General features: G+C 40.1%; 1 protein-coding gene across 1 annotated transcript in view; it reads right to left on the bottom strand.

Annotated features, from left to right (window-relative positions):
- Positions 1-20,626, bottom strand: part of IRAG1 (inositol 1,4,5-triphosphate receptor associated 1) — a 119,511-nt gene extending 98,885 nt beyond the window's left edge. The window contains exons 1-2 of the mRNA XM_084632705.1: positions 20,510-20,626; positions 15,973-16,123 (exon numbers count right to left, since the gene is read on the bottom strand). The gene's annotated coding sequence lies outside the window, so the exon portion shown is untranslated. The remainder of the gene's footprint in view (positions 1-15,972; positions 16,124-20,509) is intronic.
- Positions 20,627-22,283: the final 1,657 nt, after the last annotated feature.

Consider the following 22,283-nt stretch of genomic DNA (forward strand, 5'->3'; position numbering starts at 1 on the left):
CTATTCAGTATTATATATGATGATGTATGATTCAGTATGAATTATGATGGAGGAAACAAATGGATAGAGAATTGCTTGTGAAAATTCATATACTCACCTACCTGTTATGAAAATGATTTCTATGTTTGCCCAATAGTTAGGTTCACTACTATTTCCCCAAAGTGAGCTGATAATAGATGTCACTTTCAAATGTCATGGACAAACTCCTCTTAGCATCAACACGATTGCGTTCTAAGGCAAAGGATTTCGACACCGCTATCAAACAAACAACACACATATTGAAGCTATGTCTGCACCACAAACTAGGGGTGTGACTTTCCTGCTTGTGTACACACATTTGTGCTGTCAACATGCTAGCATGAGTATAAACAGCAGCGTAGTTATGATAGCACGGGGAGTGGCATCAGAGGCATTGCCCAGCTGTGCCAAATACAAACCTACCTAAAACCAACAGGTATGTACTCAGCATGGCTAAGCCATGCCTCTGCTACCTCCACCCGTGCTACTAATTTTCCTAGCAAAGGGAAAAGAACAATTTGACATTTCCTTTGGGAAAAATATCCCATGTCCTCTGATGTCAATTCATTCCATTTTTGGGAATCATTTAAAGTTATGCTACATGGAGCTATAATTTCAAACACATTATATAAAAAAAATCGCATAAGCATCAGTGGAGCTGGAAAACAAATTATATAATTTGGAAAAAATATTAGCAAAGACCTAATTTGGCAACATTAAATAAGTTTAAGGCAACTAGGGCAGAACACAATTGGTTAGTGACCCAATAAGCTAAACACAGCTTGTTCTTATTCAAGCAAAAAGTCTACCAAATGAAGAAATAAATGGAACAAAATTTCTATCATTATTTTAAAAAGAGTGATCACAAAGAACACATTCTCTTGATTAAAACCAACATAAACAAGTTACTTAGGGATCCTAAGAGGTATTTGCAGTCCCTTAGGCAGACACAAATTACATTAAACTCTCCAGCTCATCTAAGCAAGTGGCAAATGTAGCTAGTTAAATTTTGCATTGCCAGAGTGATAAAAACAGAGAAATGATTAGTAATATGCAAAGAGGTTACTCTCATGGCTCAGATAGGTTTTGTTCTGGATTTTAGAAAGCCTTTTTCAGCAAACAAGATCAACAACTTCATGACCTAATTGGCAGTTCAAAGTGAGGTCCCACTCTGAAAAGTGACTACATAAAAAGAGCACCCTTATTCAGCAGATCTGATCTCTGAGGATATTCAGAGTCTGATCTGCTTGCTTTAGCTATGAATTTTTTTTTACTGCTTATTACTTTTGTTAGCATGGCATAATCAACATAGGGAAAGAGGAGAGAATTGGTTGCTTTTCCTGTTTATGAATCCAGGTGATATCTTAAAGCGTTGCTTTACACTAAAAACGGAATCTTCTTAAGCAATCCACTCGCTGTGAGGATTCGGATTCCAATGTGTTATTTTACTGAAAAGTTAAAACTAATTTTTACTCTTGTTGATGATGGTATTGGCTCTGCAGTTCTACATTCCAACTGGAACATCTGTATGGTTGCATGAGTCAGAAAAACTACAACTTCACTTCCAGGTTGAGTTTGCAAGGTTATCAATTTGAGGGAAAAATCACACCATCTTTTTATTTGTGACCATCTGATCCAGAAGTCACAAACAATAAACATGAAACCCCATGGTGCCATATTTCAGAGTCTCAGAGCACAAAAACATTGCAAGCAGATATCGACATTACTTTGCCATACACATTTCTGGCTTTAGAAACAGTCAACCTGTCATCACCTCTTTTTTTGTATTATGATGGCAGGATGAAGGACTCTCACTGTCCCCACTGTTATTCCAAAAGGGTCTTTACAAAGGCACTGATCCATGGCAGGATTGGTGCCTAAAGCACTGCTCCTGCTCCCATTAAAGTCAACTACAGAACTCCCATTCATTTCAATGAGATAAAAGGTTTTGCAAAGCATATTTTCCAGTTAGTCTTTTGCTTGCACTGCACAGCTACCCAACTGTTTCACCTGAAATTCATTAATCCTAGCTGTTGACAGCAAGACTCTCAAAAGCATTAGTAATAATATGCTGTGAAGTATCTTTTGGTTCAATCTCACCTAGTTTCATTTTAATATTGGAAAGAAAGGGTTCTTATATTAAAACGCTGCCCTTATTTTTTTCCCTAATCAAAAATTTTGTCTGAAAGGGTCTATTGTGAGTAGGCAGCTCCTCCACTATTTACTGACTAGACCCTTTCATGCTGCACCCCACATCTTTACACCATTATTTCCAGTGGGTGAAACATTTTTTTTTAAACCATTTGATTCAGAGAGACTATTTCAAGTGCGCTGAAGAAACCTGCTTGGGGCCTCAGTCAAAGAGGACAGAGTGAGGCCATAATAGGAAGTCATGCGGTTCTTTGTAGTTCATCCCTTTGAAATAATTGGAGACAACTATTTTACTGGGATTTAAAAACAAAAGATCCTCTCTGCCATCTATGGGCAGGAAGGCCATCCTATTTCTTCTGTCTCTTGCCAAGAAATTCAATAGGAATCTCACTGGTCAAGATAGCAATGATTTGGCTGCCTCTCAAAAGAGCTTATGTATTAGCTGAGATTGTGATGAACGCTTCAGAGCTGGATTTATATTTAAAAGGATTTTGCTTAACTGAGGCAATGATGCAATTCCAAAGTAAGCCACTAAAGGGTATTTGATTTAAAACACAGGGTCCAAAACTGTGCTACTCCCCCCAGGGTAAACTAAATAAAATCAATCATCCCAATTCAATACACCATCTATAGTTGTTATCAGTGGTGAGCTGGAGCCAGTTCACACCGATTCACTAGAACCAGTTGTTAAATTTAGAAGCCCTTTTAGAACCGGTTGTTCCACGAGGGACAACCAGTTCTAAAAGGGCTTCTAAATTTAACTAGCCAAAAGTGGCGTCTTAGGCACTTACTCCATGGGTGCTCCAGGGTTGGAGCACCCAAGGGGAAAATTTGGTGGGTGCAGAACACCCACTGGCAGCTCCCCAGCCCCAGCTCCGCTCCACCGCCTCTACTCCACCTCCTCCCCTGAATGCGCCGCTCTGCTTCTCCATCCCCCCAGGCTTCCCGTGAATCAGCTGTTCGTGCGGGAAGCTGGGACAGGCTGAGAAGCAGGCCGTGGCTTCCCGCTCAGGCCCAGGGAGGCGGACGTGAGCTGGGGCAGGAGGGTGCAAGGAGGGCTGCCCGCGTCGCAGCAGGTAACCCAGGGAGGGAGGGGGCCCCGCAGGGGAACCGCTCCCCGCCCCAGCTCACCTCTCACCCTCGGCATGAGCGGGAAGCCGCTGCCTGCTTCTCAGCCCTCCCAGGCTTCCCGCCAAACAGCTGATCCGCGGGAAGCTGGGGGGGCGCGGAGAAGCAGAGCAGGGCGGTGCGTTCAGGGGCGGAGGTGGAGCAGAGGGGAGGTGAGCTGGGGCTGGATGCAGGGAGGGGAGCTGCCGGTGGGTGCTCTGCACCCACAAAATTTTCCCCGGGGGTGCTCCAGCCCTGGAGCACCCACAGAGTCGGCACCTAAGGCATCAATTTTGATGTGATCAGTGGGGGAGAGGCTGCTCCCCCGCTCTCCCCCGTAGCTACGCTCCCCTGCCCCTAGGAGCCAGAGGGACCTGCCGGACGCTTCCTGGGAGCTGCCCCAGGTAAGCACCTCCGGGACTCCCGACCTCGCACCCTGGCAGGTGCCTCTGGCTCTTAGGGGTGGGGGTGGGCACCCACTATGGTGGCCCACGAAACCCTCCTGCCCGGTTCTGGGGGCAGTCAGGGGACAGGGTAGGGTGTCAAGGAACGCGGGGGGGTTGGATAGGGCAGGAGTCCCAGAGGACAGGGGTGGACAACAACCCCCTTATGGGGTGAGGAGGGAACCCGTTGTTAAGATTTTGGCAGCTCATCACTGGTTGTTATATTAGCAAAATAACTCTTCCATGAAAGATCCATTTGACAATGGATGCTCCAGTACCACAGTACATATTTGCAAACTTCAAGAGGGGGCTCCACAAAACAGCAGCAGCACTGGGGCAAACCCCAAATGTAATCAATTAAGACAGTCATGTGCACCAGTGAAGGTTATTCCAGATTCAAAGATAAGTACGCTCCACCAGTGCAGAATGTGGCTTTCTTGTCTAACTTTAAGATGTGCACTAATGCAGCTATATCAGTGGCTGGAAATGAGAAAAAATTCCAGTTCTAAGGCACATGAGGCCTTAACTGAAAACAAGGTCACAAAGATGTTGGCCTTAATTAAAATGCCTAACAGATTGGCTAATTATTATAATACAACTCACCTACTATAAAGCTCTAAACCAACTAGCCTTACCTAAGATGTAGTGCTGACCTACTGTCCTCAGTCTGAGAGCTTTCATATCCACCCTGAAAAGATGGAAGGAAGAGAAAGAAGTATGATGGGGGAAACGGAGGAGACTACAACAAGCTACCACCTTACAAGAGAAATAATTTCCCATGTTTGCATTCTGCTATGGTTGGCAAGCAGGCAACATAGATTCAGGAAAAAAATCAAAAGTGTCTTTAATACAAGTGCAGATTGGCAGGTGTAGGAGAGGGGGAAAATCTGCACATCGTCAGTTGAGAAAGACAGGAAGAGAATTGGTTTTCTGGCCAGCAAAAAAGTCAGGACAGATAGAAAATGAGGAAGAGCGATTAGTAATTCACTTTTCTTCAGTAGTTACAAAAACATCTTACATTAAATAAATACACCCAGGAAAGGAAAAGAAGCCTCCCATTTCCCCATCTTCCAGGAGCTCTGCCCTTATGGCTCCACCAGGTCTCTTACAACAATGAAGACTAGAAAAGTCTCTCCTTCCCCTAGATTTACAGCCCAAAAATAAAAACGCCAGAGTTCCTCTCCCAGCAAATCCACACCCTTGCCTCCTAATTCCCTGCTTATATTATCCCAGGACCAGGATGGTGTTCTAACTCTCTCACAATGACAATTATCTAATACAGTGAGTGGTTCAATGTTTTTATTCTGCAGGCTACTTGGCAAGATTAATAACTTATCATGGATCAATCTCCCCATTCAGCAGCCCAATTCTCCTACTGCTTGGCTCTGAAAACATGTAAAGATGAGCCCTCCAGGAAGAACTCCATGCACTACTAGTGGTCCTGAGAACCACAGTCTGAGAACCACAGATCTAATGTAAGCATATACACAAAGATCAATATTTTTAAATCGTGTGCTTAAAGTTAGCTCCTAAACTATTTTTAGGTGCCTAGATGAATGTGTCCTGATCTTTAAAAACAATGGGATTTGAGATTGCTCAGCATTTCTGAAAAATCAAGCCATTTATTTAGGTGTCTAAATATGGATTTAAGAGCTTATATGTTATACACCCAAGTTTGAAAATTTTGTTCTGAAAAGCTGAGATTTTGAGTAGATGGGGATGGGGGAGAAATGAGTGGGGAGATTCTTGCTCTTCTTTATGAAGCAGACAACTAAAAAAGCTGAACAAGTTGTTATGAACAGATGGTTTGTTAACATATTCCCTGTGTTGCCCAAAAGATTGTCCTCCAAAAATAGAACCGAGGAGGATGGCAATAAAATACTAATCCCATCAGAATAAGGTAAGAAAAACAAAACTGCAGATTGGATGGCTTTTATGTACGGTGAAAAATCTACCTTCTTTATTTTTCTCTTTAATGTGATGGGGCCTAGACATTTAAGAACAGCAGCTTAGGAGAAGAGCAATAAGACAATTAATAGCTCTATTTCTTTGTAATAGTTTAATTCTAGTGCAGGAGGCAAAATGTTCCCTATGTCTGATTTGTAAAAATTAGGGCTGTCAAGCAATTAAAAAAATTAATCGTGATTAATCGCACTGTTAAACAATAATAGAATACCATTTATTTAAATATTGTGGATGTTTTCTACATTTTCAAATATATTGATTTCAATTACAACACAGAATACAAAGTGTACAGTGCTCACTTTATATTTATTTTTGATTACAAGTATTTGCACTCTAAAAAAACAAAAGAAATAGTATTTTTCAATTCACCCAATACAAGTACTGTAGTTCAATCTCTTTATCATGAAAGTTGAACTTACAAATAGAGAATTATGTACAAAAATACTGCATTCAAATATAAAACAATGTAAAATTTTAGAGTCTGCAAGTCCAGTCAGCCCTACTTCTTGTTCAGCCAATTGCTCAGACAAACAAGTTTGTTTACATTTGCAGGAGATAATGCTGCCCGCTTCTAGTTTACAATGTCACCTGAAAGTGAGAATAGGTGTTCTCATGCCACTGTTGTAGCTGGCGTCGCAAGATATTTAGGTGCCAGATGCACTAAAGAGTCATATGTCCCTTCATGCTTCAACCACCATTCCAGGGGACATGTGTCCATGCTGATGACGGGTTCTGCTCGATAACAATCCAAAGAAGTGCAGACCAATGCATGTTCATTTTCATTATCTGAGTCAGATGCCACCAGTACAAGGTTGATTTTCTTTTTTGGTGATTCGGGTTATGTGGTTTCCATATTGGAATGTTGCTCTTTTAAGACTTCTGAAAGCATGTGCCACACCTCGTCCCTCTCAGATTTTGGAAGATACTTCAGATTCTTAAACCTTGGGTCGAGTGCTGTAGCTATCTTTAGAAATCTCACATTGGTACCATCTTTGCATTTTGTGAAATCTGCAGTGAAAGTGTTCTTAAAATGAACAACATATGCTGGGTCATCATCCAAGACTGCTATAACATGAAATATATGGCAGAATGCGGGTAAAACAGAGCAGGGGACATACAGTTTTCCCCCTAGGAGTTCAGTCACAAATTTAATTAATGCATTATTTTTTTTAACGAGCATCATCAGCATGGAAGCATGCCCTCTGGAATGGTGGCCGAAGCATGAAGGGGCATATGAAGGTTTAGCATACCTGGCACGTAAATACCTTGTCGGCTACAAAAGAGCCATGCAAATGCCTGTTCTCACTTTCTGGTGACATTGTAAATAAGAGGGCAGCATTATCTCCTGTAAATATGAACAAACTTGTTTGTCTTAGTGATTGGCTGAACAAGAAGTAGGACTGAGCGGACCTGTAAGCTCTCAAGTTTTACATTGTTTTATTTTTAATGCAGTTTTTTTGTGAGAACAGCAAGGCCAGTTTCCATAAATTTTGGCCTATCCATCCTGCAGCTCTTCATTGTCCCAAAAAATCAAAAAGAAGTTCTACAAAAAGTGGAAGCATGCATGCATTGCTAAGGAGGAGTATAAAAGAATAACACGAGAATATAGGAATAAAATCAGAACAGCTAAGCCACAAAATGAGTTACACCTAGCAAGGTACATAAAAGGCAATCAGAGGTTCTTTAAATAATTTAGGAGCAAGAGAAAGATGAAGGAAAGTTTAGGTCCTCCTCTACTTAGGGTGAAGTGAGCATTACTGAGCAAAGGATTATATTTAGGAAGGAAAAAATCAAATGCACAACTACCAAATGGGGAACAGTTGGCTAGGTGGTAGTACCGCTGAAAAAAGGATCTGATGGTTATAGCAGATCACAGATTGAATGAGTCAATGTAATGCAGCTGCAAAAACAGCTAATATTCTGGGAGGTATTAACAGGCCTCTCATATTTAAGACACGGGAGGTAATTGTCCCACTCTAGTCAGCATTTGTGAGGCCCTAGTTAGGAGTATTATGTCCAGTTCTGGGTGCCACGTTTTGGGAAAGATGTGGACAAATTGGAGAGAGTCCAGCAGAGAGCAACCAAAATGATAAAGGGTTTAGAAAACCTGACCTACCAGGAAAGGTTTAAAAAAGGGCATGTTTAGTCCTGAGAAAAGACAACTGAGGGGGGACTTGAAAACAGTCTTCAAATATGTTAAGGGCTGTTATAAAGAGAACAGTGATCAATTGTTCTCCACATCCATTGAAGGTCAGACAAGAAGTAATCAGCTTAATCTGCAGCATGGGAGGTTTATCTTAGATATTAGGAAAATCTTTCTAACCATTAAGATAGTTAAGCACGGGAATAGACTTCCAAAGGAGATTGTGGAATCCCTGTCACTGAAGGTTTTTAAGAAGTGGTGAGACAAACACCTGTCAGGGATGGTCAAAGTTTACTTGGTCTTGCCTCAGTACAGGGAGCTGGACTAGATGACCTCTCAAGATCCCTTCTAGCCCTACACCTCTGATTCTATGCCACATAGAATGGAATTTTCTCAGACCCCTCACCCTTTGGCTGAGATCTCAGATTTCCAGTAGAGCCCTAAAATGTGTGTTCATCTGCCGGGGCAAAGGGGACTGTGAAACTGACAGACTGGTCAACTTGTGTATGACCCATAACAACAGGAGGCACTGAAATGGTAAACGGGGCCATTTGTCATAGCTAGTCATCAATGCCATGTTAAGTAGACTCAAATCTTTAACATGTTTGCCTGTATCGTTAGAGAATCATGAGTAGATGCTAGGTGTACTTGTCTGTGTTTACCTATATCTTGTTAGAAATTTAACAATGTGATCTAATTAGTTCATGGATGAAAAAAATCCAGTTCCTGTTTTTTGATGATTCATTACTGTATTCTACTGATTCAAAAGATGTAAGATACTGTAGGAACTAATATTATTATTTACATTGACTTCAGCTTAATTATCTGATATAATGAATTGTCTTAGTAATTTGAATGGCTATTGCTTAAAGTATTGTCTAAGAAAGCACTCACTGAATAAAGATCAAACAGTTGGCTCGCTTTCATCAAAGCTTCATGGTGGGATTACCTGTCAGTACCCTGCTTGCTTCAACTATAAAGGAAGCTTTAGGCCTGATCCTTTTTATCTCAAGCCTGCTTCAACTTTGAAGGGAAGGTCTAAGCCACAAGACTGAGGTCTCCAGGTTTACTCTGGATTTACCCTGGAATTCTCATGGAAGAATTTGAACAAACTCTACATCTGAACAGCCTATTGGACTATAACCTTCAAAATTGATTCAGCAGCCTCACCATCTCTGCTATAAAACTGACCTAAGGGCTTTACACACATTTGTATATATATTCATCTCTTACCATATATAACTCTTTTCTTTTATTAATAAATCTTAGATTTAAGGATTGGCTGTAAGCGTGTACTTGGGGTGAGAGCTGAAATATTAATTGACTTGGTGGGCAGCATGTCCGATCTTTTGGGATTGGTAGAACTTTAAGTATAGTGAATAAGGTTTTCAATAATCCCTCACTATATTAGACTTGGCTGTCTGGATGGGAGCCAAAGGCTGGATTGCTTAAAGGGGACTGTGTCTGGCTTCTTGTTAAACCAGTGTTGTACTGCAGAAGCTCTTTTATTACTGGCTCAGTGAATCTAATTATAGAATAAACCACCAGTCTGGGGGATTGTCGGCCCTATTTCTTGCAGTCTGCCATGAGTGTGGCATTCTCAGTGTGGTCCCTTCAGGCACCATGGTCAGAGGGACCCTAGCTAATTCTCTCTCCATCATAGCCCTCTGTACCATATCTGATTTCATGAGCTCCCCTTTATCCCAGACAATAGTGACTAGCACACGGACCTTAACACTCACTATTTGCTGCCTTAGGATGGCATTGCATTAGAGAGCTAACATGCAGACCTCCTAGAGGGTGGAAAGCAGCACATGGATCAGACACAGACATCCCACAGAATGAATTTATTAAAGGGAGATCTATCCTAATAAAGAAGACAGGAAAGAAGCTGGTAAAATACAGGTAGGAGCTAGTGAAATTAACAGATTCCCATTTAAACATAACACACAAAGGCAAACAACTCAGATTCATAGTTTCTAAGGCCAGAAGGGACAGGTATGATCATTTAGTTTGACCTCTGGTAATGGCACATGTCACACAACTTCCTCAAAATAATTCCTAGAGTACATCTTTTAGAAAGACATCCAATTTTGACTTAAAAATTCTCATTGATGGAGAATCTACCATGCCCCTTGGTAAATGGTTCCAAATGGTTAATTACTCTCACTATTAACATTTTACACCTTATTTCTAGTCTGAATATTGATAAACTGAATATTGTCAAAATATGTAATTGTGTACATACATGTGTTGGAAGTCTAAATACTAAGATGGGCTAACTAGAGTGCCTAGCATTAAATGAGGTTTTGATATAATAGGCATCATGGAAACTTGGTGGAATGAGGATAGTCAACGGGACACAGTAATACCAAAAAAAGAAAAGGAGTACTTGTGGCACCTTAGAGACTAACAAATTTATTTGAGCATAAGCTTTCATGAGCTACATGAAGTGAGCTGTAGCTCACGAAAGCTTATGCTCAAATAAATTTGTTAGTCTCTAAGGTGCCACAAGTACTCCTTTTCTTTTTGCGGATACAGACTAACATGGCTGCTACTCTGAAACCAGTAATACCAAAGTACAAAGTATATAGGAATGACAGAGTAGGTCGTGTTGGTGGAGGAATGGCTCTATATAGAAAGAAAGAAAGCACAGAGTTAAATGAAGTAAAAATCTGAAATGAATCAAGCTGTACCAATCACTGTAGAATCACTGTAGAAATTCCATGCTTGAACAATAGCAATAGGAATAGACTATCCACCACCTGACCCTGGCGACAATGCTTGGGGAAATTTGAGAGGCTACAAAGGTAGAACACACAGTAATAATGGGGGATTTCAATTATCCTCATACTGAGTGGGTATATGTCCCTCAGGAAGGGATGCAGATAGAAAATTTCTAGACACCATAAATGACTGCATTTTAGAACAGCTTTTCCTGGACCCCACAAGGGGAGAGCCAATTTTTTGATTTTGTCCTAAGCAGATCACAGGATCTGGTCCAAGAAGTGAAGGCTCAGAAATTGCAACCATAACATAATTAAATTTAACAACCTTGTGGGGGGAAAATGCCAAAGAAACCCACCAGAGTAGCATTTAACTTCAAAAAGGGGAACTACACAAAAATGAGGAAGCTAGTTAAACAAATTAAAAGGAACAGTCACATGGGTAAAATGCTTGCAAACAGCACAGAGACAGTTTAAAAACTCCATTATAGAGCCTCCAACTAAATATATACCCCAAATTAAAAAAGAAAACAAGTATAAAAAATGCAACCATTGCTAAACAGAGTAAAAGAGGCAAAAGGCATCCTTTAAAAATTGGAAGTCAGATCCTAGTAGGGAAAATAGAAAGGCGCATAAACCCTGGCAACTCAAGTATAATAAGGCAGGGCAAGAAAGATTTGAAGAGCAACTAACAAAAGACAGAAAAACTAACCAAACGTTTTCTTAAATACACCAGAAGCAGGAAGCCTGCCAAACAATCAGTGGAGTCACTGGACAATGGAGGTATTAAAAGAACACTCAAGGGGGGAAAGGGCCATTGCAGAGAAGCTAAGTGAATTCTTTGCATTGGTCTTCGTTGTAGAGGACATGTGGGAAATCCCTGCACCGAAGCCATTCTTTAAGTGACGAACCTAAGGAACTATCCCAGAGTGAGGTGTCAACAGAGGAGGTGGGAACAAATATAGTTTAATTTAACAGTAATAGGTCACCAGGACCAGATAGTGTTCTGCAAGAACTCAAATACGAAACTGCAGAACAACTAACTGTGGTATGTGACCTATTGCTTAAAACAACCTCTAGACCAGATGTCTGGAAGGTAGATAATGTAACGTCGATATTTTTAAAAACACTCCTGGCAATTATAGGCTAGTAAGCCTAACTTCAGTATCAAGCAAATTGGTTGAAACTATAGCTAAGAACAAAATTATCAGACACACAGAAAAACATGATATGTTGGGGAAGAGTCAATGTGGCTTTTATAATGGGAAATCATGCCTCACCAATCTATTAGAATGCTTTGAGGGTTTCAACAAATATGTGGACAAGGGTGATCCAATGGATATGGTGTTCTTGGACTTTCAGAAAACCTTTAACAAGGTCGTTCACCAAAGGCTCTTAAACCAAGTAAGCAGTCCTGGGATAAGAGGGAAGGTCCCCTCATAGATCAGTAACTATTTAAAAAGATAGGAAACAAAGGGTAAGAATAAATCATCAGTTTTCACAATGAAAAGAGGTAAATAGCAGGGTCCCCACAGATCAGTACTGGAACCTGAGTTATTCAATATATTCATAAATAATCTGGAAAAGGGGTGAACGGTGAGATGGCAAAATTTGCAGACGATATTAAATTACTCAAATTAATTAAGTCCAAAGCTGACTGTGAAGAGTTACAAAGGGATCTCACTAAACGGGGTGACTGGGCAACAAAATGGCAGATTAAATTCAATGCTGATAAATGCAAAGTAATGTGCATTTGAAAAAATAATCCTAACTATACATACACAATGATGAGGTCTAAATTAGCTGTTACCATTCAAGAAAGAGATCTTGGAGTCATCGTGGATAGTTCTCTGAAAACACTGTTTAATGTGCAGCAGCAGTCAAAAAAGCTAATAGAGTATAAGCAACCATTAGAAAAGGGATAGATAATAAGACAGAAAATATAATAATGCCATTATATAAATCCATGTTATACCCACCCCTTGAATAGTGCATGTGGCTCCAGTTGCCCCATCTTAAAAAAAATATTAGAATTGGAAAAGGTACAGAGAAGGGCAACAAAATGATAAGAGGTATGGCACAGCTTCCATATGAGAAGAGATTAAAAAAGACTCTTACAAAATAGGTGACTCAGTGAGAATATGATAGAGGTCTATAAAATCACGAATGGAGAAAGTAAATGGGAAAGTGTTATTTACCCCTTCAATAACACAAGAACTAGGGGTCACTCAATTAAATTAAAAGACAGCAGGTTTAAAACAAACAAAAGGAAGTACTTTTTCACATAATGCACAGTTAACCTTTGGAACTTGTTTCCAGAGGATGCTGTGAAGGCCAAAACTATAAAAGCACTCAACAAAGAATTAGATAAGTTCCTGGAGGATAGGTCCATCAATGCTATTAGCCAAGATGGTCAGGGATGCAATCCAATACTCGAGGTGTCCATAAACCTCTGACTGCCAATAGCTGGGACTGGATGACAAGGGATTTGAAACTGCCCTGTTCTGATCTCTGTTGGAAGACAGGATACTGGGCTAGATGGACCATTGATCTGACCTAGTGTGGCCACTCTACTATTCGAGACAGTAAAAAACATCCCAGGCTGGAGAATGTCTGGAATCTCCCTGCTCTGTCAGTTCGGATTTCTGAATGTGGTCAGCATTAAATATTTTTAGAAAGCACATAGATGCCAGGTTACCAGACATATTTCTGGTACTGCAAAAGGGTGTTCATCAGTGCAGAGGTACTGGACATGCTAGGTAAGTGATACTGAACCAAAACTTTTTTGACCAAATTAAGAAAAAAAAATCTCATTTGTCAAGGACTTGAGTTCCAGGTTTCTTTTATTTTTCATTCCAGGGAAAAGACTTCTCTCCCCAAGTTTACAGCCTCCATAGTGAAAGTTCCATGTGATGATTTTACTCTGCAAAGAATGGCTGAATGGAGTCTCTTTTTGAGCTCCAGCATACTTTCTCCCGTCTCAGCCAGGCGGGTCACTGCAAAGCAACATGATGTGCTCTATACTTGCTTGGAGAGCAGTGACTGAGCATGGGAATCAAATTATATTCTTGCCCCTTCAATTACCAGACTTAATTACGATCTACCTCAGTCTAATCCCCTGGATTTCTTTTTCCTTTCCTTTCTTTACTTATTCTGTCTACCCATCTCTCGAATCTCTGCTCCCTCACTTCATCGCACACGCTCAACTGCACAATCTTCCTTCCATCCCATCTTGCGTGCGCGCGCACACACACACACACACACACTCCCCATCTCACTTGGGGATGAGTCACTTAAGTCATTCACAATACTGGCCCCACTTCCTAAAATTAACAGTATAAACAGATGTCAGTCAACTAGAGTGTCTCAAACACCATGCTATTTCCCACAGGCTTTGTTTCCCCAGGATCCATCATGTCAGTGCGCCTGTGAAAGAGATCACCGTCCCTAATTTAGGTGGTAAAAGAGTTTATTCTATATCTCTTTAAGTTTCATTTCCTCAATTCACTGACATGTACCACTTATTAGTCCATCAGGCACAGATCTTCAATCACACCGGTAGAAGCTCAAACCAAGCAAAGCTATTGGTCTCAGACATGATAAATAATCTTGCTTCCTGAGGCTAATCAAGTTCTGAAAACAAAGATAATTTAGAAATTCACATGGCTGATAGAGTGATTACATTCTATCTCCCCAAACAATATAATACTGTAAGCAAATTTTGCCCAATGTATCTACTGAGCAAAATTTAGAAGAGAAGTTACACCAGGCTGTAACAATGAGATTATAATCTCCATTCTCATGAGATAAACCAATGTGTCACCACAGTAATTCTGCTGCAATTGCTAGATCCAGTATCACAGGGTAGCTGGACAAGGGAAACAAGTAAACAACACACAACAACAAAACACATTTCCTGCAGAAAATCATACTATCCATGCTAAATGACAATCTGAGTTTTTGAACCTCTGGGGTCCCCGGAATTCCTTTTCCCCTAAACAAACCATTAGAGGATTATAATCTGTTGTAGAAAAGTTTTGCATAGATGTACTGAACATTCTATAGCTCTCTGTGCCATAGTAATTTCCTAATCAGCTGAGCGGACAAAGGGCCATAGTAATCTCATGGTCATATTCTATTTTGCCACTGCAAAGACTGTTGGACAGGACAGAGGAAATAAAGTCCACGGCCATCAAATCCTGTGAATACTCGGGATCTATTGAGAAAGGAAGTTCTGACCTTATGGAGGGTCTTCCTTTACTATTCAGGTATTTATATGGGCCCTGTTACTTTGGAATCAGAGCACCTCCTTCATGAATCTCTCTTCAACAAAGACAGCCTGGAGCTGTGCTGCCATTGTCCAGCTGCTCAGAAAGTGTTGCGCATTCAATATCTGGAAAAAAAAATCACACTCTTTTAAGGTGTCACAAGTGGGACAACCAAAAACTGAGATACTTTAACTAGTTACTTTTGAAAATTTAGACCAAAGTTCTCACTCGTCGATGTCAATGGGAGCTTTGCTTGAGTAAGGGCTTTGGCCCATTGGTTTTAAAACTGAAACAAGCCTAGGCTATTAGGCAGCAGTGATTTTATGATGCCAGTTGTGATACTACATTGGCAAACATCTGGAATTTATTCTCCTTTTCTGCAAAACAATTTTAATGAAAAATTGTCAGATTTTCTGGAGATGCAAATTATTTTCCACACCTTTTCCAAGTACTCTTGTTTCCATACTAAAATAAATACTTTGCACTTCTAGAGAGTCTGTCCCCCCCAAGGATCTCAAGCTATTTTTTCAGGGTACAGCCCAATATCTGTAACGAGGCACTGAAGCACAGAAAGGCTGAGGGAAAGAATCCCCCGTTCCAACGTGTGGTTCAGGACCTTTACCATGTGGAAAGTGGAGTAATGGACACACAATGAGGAGTTAGTTTGGTGGGAAAATTTACTGTTCATACCCACGTCTGCCCCTGCTGTTGTGGTGCAGACAGACACTCCATGGCGTGCAGGGTGCACAGAGCCCCAGGCATAGGATGTCTACTGTCTGGCCCACTAGCATAAGCAGATATAAACGTAGCATCTGATGTGATGTTAGGTGGGTGGACAAACAAGTATTTGCCCCAAGAACTTAATTTGTATATACATTCCTTTCAAAGGCTCCCAAATAGGAGTTGTGAGTGAATATCTGAAGGCAGAATTTGGCCCTGCGTTTGTAACTGGTTTAATCAGAATTATTGGTTACATTGAACAATGCTCTCATGAAAGCTTTGTCCTTTTTTGGCTTTACTGTTAAACAGTTTTAGGAATAGTCCTGTCTAATAAAAATTTTGCTGGGAAATAGTTTCAACTTTTGACTTTACAAATCATAATTGTATTTACAGGTTCATCATAAATGACAACTAAAATAAGTTCACTCTACCTTTTATGATTATTCCCATGTTCTGTTTTATAGGCATGCCTTTTCTTATTTAAAAGATTTTCTTCTGATCCTTGTCTTTGATGGAAGAGTATGTTACAAAATGTTTGCTGGCATCTTTCTTGAGTCCAAATACATTCTAAATTCAAAGCTTCTGTGATTCAAAACACAATATTTGATCATAAAAAGCTTTGGAATTAAGATTATTTCATGTCATTTTGTAAATGCTTTTTTAAAATCAAGATTAAAACCATAATGAAAAATATATCCACTACCATTTACTAAAGTAGAAACAAAATTCAATTTGAGTCCATAACTTGAAGTTCCTGAAGTGAAGAACAGTGACTCTTTCAAGGTGATACAGAAAAGGAACAACAATGTGTTTGTGCCCTTGTTTATTTATTTATTTATTTTGTTTCTTTATGATGTATAAAAAAGGCAGAAGAGGACTTGAAAAATATGAAGGTATTTATTATTTTTGTTGTCTTTAATTTCAGAAATTCAGTTCTTGTCAATCCCTTTCCCCACCCCTGGAAAACTCTAAATTTACCATACCATTCCTTCGTATTGGTATAACTGCTTCAATGCCATGGGGGATTGCATCAATTTAAATTATTTTCTCTACCAATTTAGTTAAATTGGTGCAAGCCCCATTATGGTCAACATAAGAAATAGTATTATGATGACACTAGAGATACCACCATGCCAGTGAAACCTGATAAACTGAGAAGGGAAATTATTTTTATTTAGAACTCCTTAAAACATTTGGGTTTTGTTTGGTTTTACCACCTATTTATCTCAAAACATCAGATTAAACAATTGGCAGAAAAGCTGTCTTTGTTCTGCCCTCCTTAACCCATTCATTTATGGATGGATAAAGCTCTTAATACTCATCTGAGACTTCTCACTAATGTTGCTAGGAAAACCAGGGAGCACCACAATTTACATTCCCAATATTTCCAAGGGAAAGGAGAAGCAGAAAAAAAGCCCTTTTTTTTCTTGTTGTAAGTCATCTTTAAAAAAAAAAAAGGTGTTTACTGTAAGCTATCATCATAAACTATATACCTATCAGCTATTAAGTAAACAACAGTTGGTAAAATCCTGAAAACCTTACTGAGTGAAAACTTTTACTACATGAGAGTTTGATTGAACAAACTGAGTTGGGACATCTCCCAACACCAGTTTTAGTTTTATTGTTCCTTTCATTCAAAGATCTCAAAGCACTTTGCAAATGTTAAACATCGAAACCACCCATATTACATATTATCGCTGTTTTTCAGATGGCAAATTGAGGCACAAAGAAATAAAAGCCTACATTTTCAAAAGTGGTCTCTGATTTTGGAAATGTCAAACACCTAGCAACTGATTTTGAGAGATAGGGAGCAACTACAACTCCAGAAAAAAAACTCCAGTCACTGGGAACTGCGAGTGCTCACTTAGAACCTTTGAAAGTCATGTCCTAGTGAATTAAGTTACCCCAAATCAGTAGAAACTTCAGGAAAAAAACAGGCATAAATTGACTTGCGTTAGGTCACCGTTAATTAGTGCTGAGGGGAAGATAAAAACCAGATCCCATTTTTCTCATCCCTTTGCTCCACCCATTAGACAACCTTCCTCCCAATCTTCTCTTTTCTTTTTGACTTTTTTCCCCAAAGGATCAACTGGAATGAACTGGAATTTCAGCCGAACAATTACAGTCTAATAAAGTTATAAGCAACCAAATATTAGGTCTTATAAAGGGAAGTGTAGGGCAACCTTAATAGGTGGTCCTACCAACCCTACCCATAATATATAAAAACACCTCTTTTTATCCCATCTGATTATAATTGCCACACATTACAGAGTAGCTAGATCTCCATGAACGAAAGACATTTATTAATTGTGTTGGGGAAAAAATCTCAAACACATTCAACACAATTTTTTTTAAAAAAGGTTTCCTAAATAGAACAATGTTTGTTTTAGTTGCCATGGTATTTAATGGCAACATGTAAATTCATTTTAAAGAGTTTTTGGCTCTAGTGTGTTTTCTGTTTTTCTCTTAAACAGAAAAACTTACTTTATAATATAAAAAGGATAAAGTAACTTACTGAATATACTATTTTTTTTATTGCAGGAAATATTTTAATTTAAAAGCTAGCTCTGACTATAAAGTTTCCTCCAAATTCTTTGTAGTCAATTAATTCAAAGAAAAATGACTTCAAACCTTGATTAGAGAAGCCAGAATCATATTGGGTTAATAAACAAAAGACTGGGATACTAAAATTCTTACCATATCAAGTCAGTTTTGCATTTGCTAAATCTGAGTAGCACTGCATTCTTCCATTGCCAGCACTGAGAACAAGAGTACTTTGTATTCTAGGTGAGCATGGCAACACTTTTGTGTTGAGATGAGCCAAAAAAGAAGTAGCAATTAAGAAGCTCATTTTAAATTACAACTGACAACTTTAATAGAAAAGTGTGCTGTACAGTCTCATGAATATTCAAAGACAATACACACCTTTGCATAACGTAACTGGTTTAAGTATTAAGGATTACATTTTCGCAACAGGGAGGCATCAAGAATTTGAGTGAAGGTATCCTAAACAATTTCACTGGGATGACTTTAGAGCAAGGGTGGGCAAATTAAGGCCCGTGGGCCACATCCAACCTGCCAGCCGATTTAACCCAGCCCTCGAGCTTCCACTGGGGAGCGGAATCTGGGGTCTCCCAGCCAATGGGAGCTGCAGGGGCGGCGCCTGGGAACTGGGCAATGTGCAGAGCCCCCTGCCTGCCTCTAAATGTAGGAGCCAGAGCGGGAACATGCCACTGCTTCCTGGAGCTGCCTCAGGTAAGCGCCACCTGGAGCCTGCACCCCTGACCCCCTCTTGTGCCCAACCCCCTGCCCCAGCCGTGATTCCCCTCCCGCCCGCTGAACCCCTTGATCCCAACCTGGAGCTCCCTCCTGAACCCTAAACCCTCATCCCCTGCCCCACCCCAGAGCCTGCACCCCCAGCCAGAACCCTCACACCCACCCCCACCCGTGCCCCTGCCTCTGCCCTGATCCGCCTCCCACAAGTTTGCCCACCCCTGCTTTAGAGGGCCAAAGTCATCCCTCATTTATACTCACACAGCCTCACCAAACCAAATTCACCAAAGGCATCAGCTGTTGCAAAACTATTTGTAGTCAATACAGTTGTGTACACTCACACCAGCAGCAACTTTGTCTCAGTTACTTCAGTGAGGCTACATGGATGTAACTGAGGGCAGAATTTGGTTCATAAGGTTTTAATATTTCTTAGGTAGCGAATGGAAGGTTTGTGTTTTCAAAATGGTAGTGAAGGTGTTATGCAAAGGTGTTGTCACAAATTGTTGAATTGTCTTTATAAATGTCTGTGCAATGCTTTTAAAATTCAGCCATTATCATAAATGTTTCAGAGCACAAATGCCACAGGAAACACTAGAATTGTGTGTTGTAGGGCCTGGGGAGAACAGTTCAGTGCTAATATGTTCAGAGTTTGGCTGTTTTCTCCACTGTGCTCAATCTACAACTATTCTGGGAGGGTTTAAAATAGCTGACCCATTAAAGAATTTCAGAATATGCAAAAATATTAGTTACAACATATAATTTAAACTATTTTAAAAAAAAAACAAAAAACCTTTTGCTACCACGGATTTAAGACTCTTGATAGGATACTTGTTTCAAGTAGAAATGGTCCTTGCAAGCACTTAGGGTTAAATTTATCATACTCACTCACTCTTTCAGGCAGAACATTTAGCAGCTATTTATTTAATGAGACAGGACAGATTGGTAGTCATACAATGATTTTGTTTAGTTGCACTAGAAAAATGGCATCTGGCTGCTTCCTGGCAAATTCTCAACACAATCCTGCATTCCTCACGTACCCCAATCTCAGTAGGTATTTGACTGCAAATCAGCAGACATTTTCAATGCAGAAGAAGTGCAGAATTAATTAATATTAAGGGACAAATTAATAGGAGCTGTACTTGGACAACTAATGGCAGAATTTGGCTCTGGACCACTAGTTACTTGAGTCAAAGTCTTCCTCACCCGGCCCAATTAAATTAACTAATTCCTTACCACATCTAGCTCAGACTTCAAGGGCCAAATTCTGTCCTTTAATGAATATAAGTCAATCCCACTGGCTGCAACAGAAGCCATTCATGTGAGTGCATCTGAAAGCTGAAACTGTCTTCAAATAATTTTGTTTTACTAGTGCTCCATAATAATCTATCACAGTTGTAGTCTTAGCAACAGATTTGTCCATCCTATAATTAATTTACTTACAGTAAATAAAAAAACAACAGCTCCTCTACCTTTTTATAAGAGAGAAGCTACTTTATAACTGCTAACAAATAGCCTATATGCTTAAGAAAACAAAAAGAAGATGTTAAAACCCCAGCTGATGCCACTGGGTGTTGTTTGTACAATAATTTTAGGATCAGACCCCAAATGAAACATCGCCATAGCCCAGCCCAAGAAATGAGCAAAAGTAAGGTTGAAAAGCAATAAAAATATAAAATAAACTGATACTTCCATTACCTAACAGTGGAGTCTGAAGTCTGGAACTGTCATGGTCAGGATAATGCCCAGTATTGTAGGTGAAGAAGGGATAATGAAATGGCAATGGGCTTTTGGACTGAACACAGTCAGCAGGACCCTCCTGTTATAAGAGAAAAAAAATATCTTAGTAGTAAACCTGAAGGTTTTTCAAAAAGTAGGATTTGGAGGCTCTCAAAATGATCAAGCAACATCCATCACTCTCTCCAAAAGTAAGATAATAATATGTATTGTACCTATTTAAAAACATACTGAAAAAGATCATGCTCTATGCAGTGTGGTTGTAGCCATGGCAGCCCCAGAATATTAGAAAGGCAAGGTGGGTGAGGTAATATCTTTTATTGGACCAACTTCTGTTGGTGAGAGAGAGAGAAGCTTTTGAGCCACCCAGAGCTCAAAAAGAAAAGGAGGACTTGTGGCACCTTAGAGACTAACAAATTTATTTGAGCATAAGCTTTCGTGCGCTACAGCTCACTTCTTCGGGTGCATTCAGTGGAAAATACAGTGGGGAGATTTATATACATAGAGAACATGAAACCATACACACTGTAACGAGAGTGATCACTTAAGGTGAGCTATTACCAGCAGGAGAGCGGGGTGAGGGGGTAGGGGGGAGGGGGGTAAACCTTTTGTAGTGATAATCAAGGTGGGCCATTTCCAGCGGTTGACAAGAATGTCCGAGGAACAGTGCGGGGGGACGGGGGGGTGGGGGGGCGGGGAAATAAACATGGGGAAATAGTTTTACTTTATGTAACGACCCACCCACTCCCAGTCTTTTTTTCAAGCCTAAGTTAATTGTATCCAGTTTGCAAATTAATTCCAATTCAGCAGTCTCTCGTTGGAGTCTGTTTTTGAAGTTTTTTTGTTGCAGAATTGCAACTTTTAGGTCTGTAATCGAGTGACCAAAGAGATTGAAGTGTTCTCCGACTGGTATTCGAATGTTATAATTCTTGACGTCTGATTTGTGTCCATTTATTCTTTTACAGAGAAACTGTCCAGTTTGACCAATGTACATGGCAGAGGGGCATTGCTGGCACATGATGGCATATATAACATTGGTAGATAAATGGACCTGTTCCTCAGAAGTTCTTGTCAACTGCTGGAAATGGCCCACCTTGATTATCACTACAAAAGGTTTCCAACCCCCCCCTCCCCTTTTCTTATCACCATTATTATAACTTGCCTAGGGTAAACTCACTAGGAAGTTATCAGTGGAAACTTTCATAACCCAGGTATTTCGCACACATTTCCAGGGAGTTTACACTGCTTTTCAAAAGAGAACAAATTAGAAACTAATGTATAAAGCAAATCGGGAACCGAACATAATGAATGTTTCTACATTAGAAAAATAAGTGTAGGGAAGAAGAAATGCATGGCTAATTCTTATGGAAAGCATAAGATCAAGACATAAGCAAAACTAGATATTCGTAACCACTGTGTAGAGGTTTTTCAGGATTTTTTTTTAAGTCATATTTACAAAGTACCCTTCTTAGGCCTGGTCTCCACTACAAGGTTAGGTTGACGTAAGCCACCTTGCATCAACATAGATATGCACGTGGCTACACCTAAAATTGTCTCCCACTGGTGTAAGCACCCCGTTGCAGCAAGGCAGCAACATCAACTCCGTGAATGGCATTGAGCCACGTTCGACATACTAATGGCAACACTATATGAGTGTACAGACTGCATTACTCATGTCAACCCTCACAGTCCTGCAGCAGCTGTCCCACAATGCCTGACGCTGACTGCTCTGGTC

This window comes from Lepidochelys olivacea, assembly GCF_965140295.1.
Source record: "Lepidochelys olivacea isolate rLepOli2 genome assembly, chromosome: 6".
NCBI classification, from domain to species: domain Eukaryota; kingdom Metazoa; phylum Chordata; order Testudines; family Cheloniidae; genus Lepidochelys; species Lepidochelys olivacea.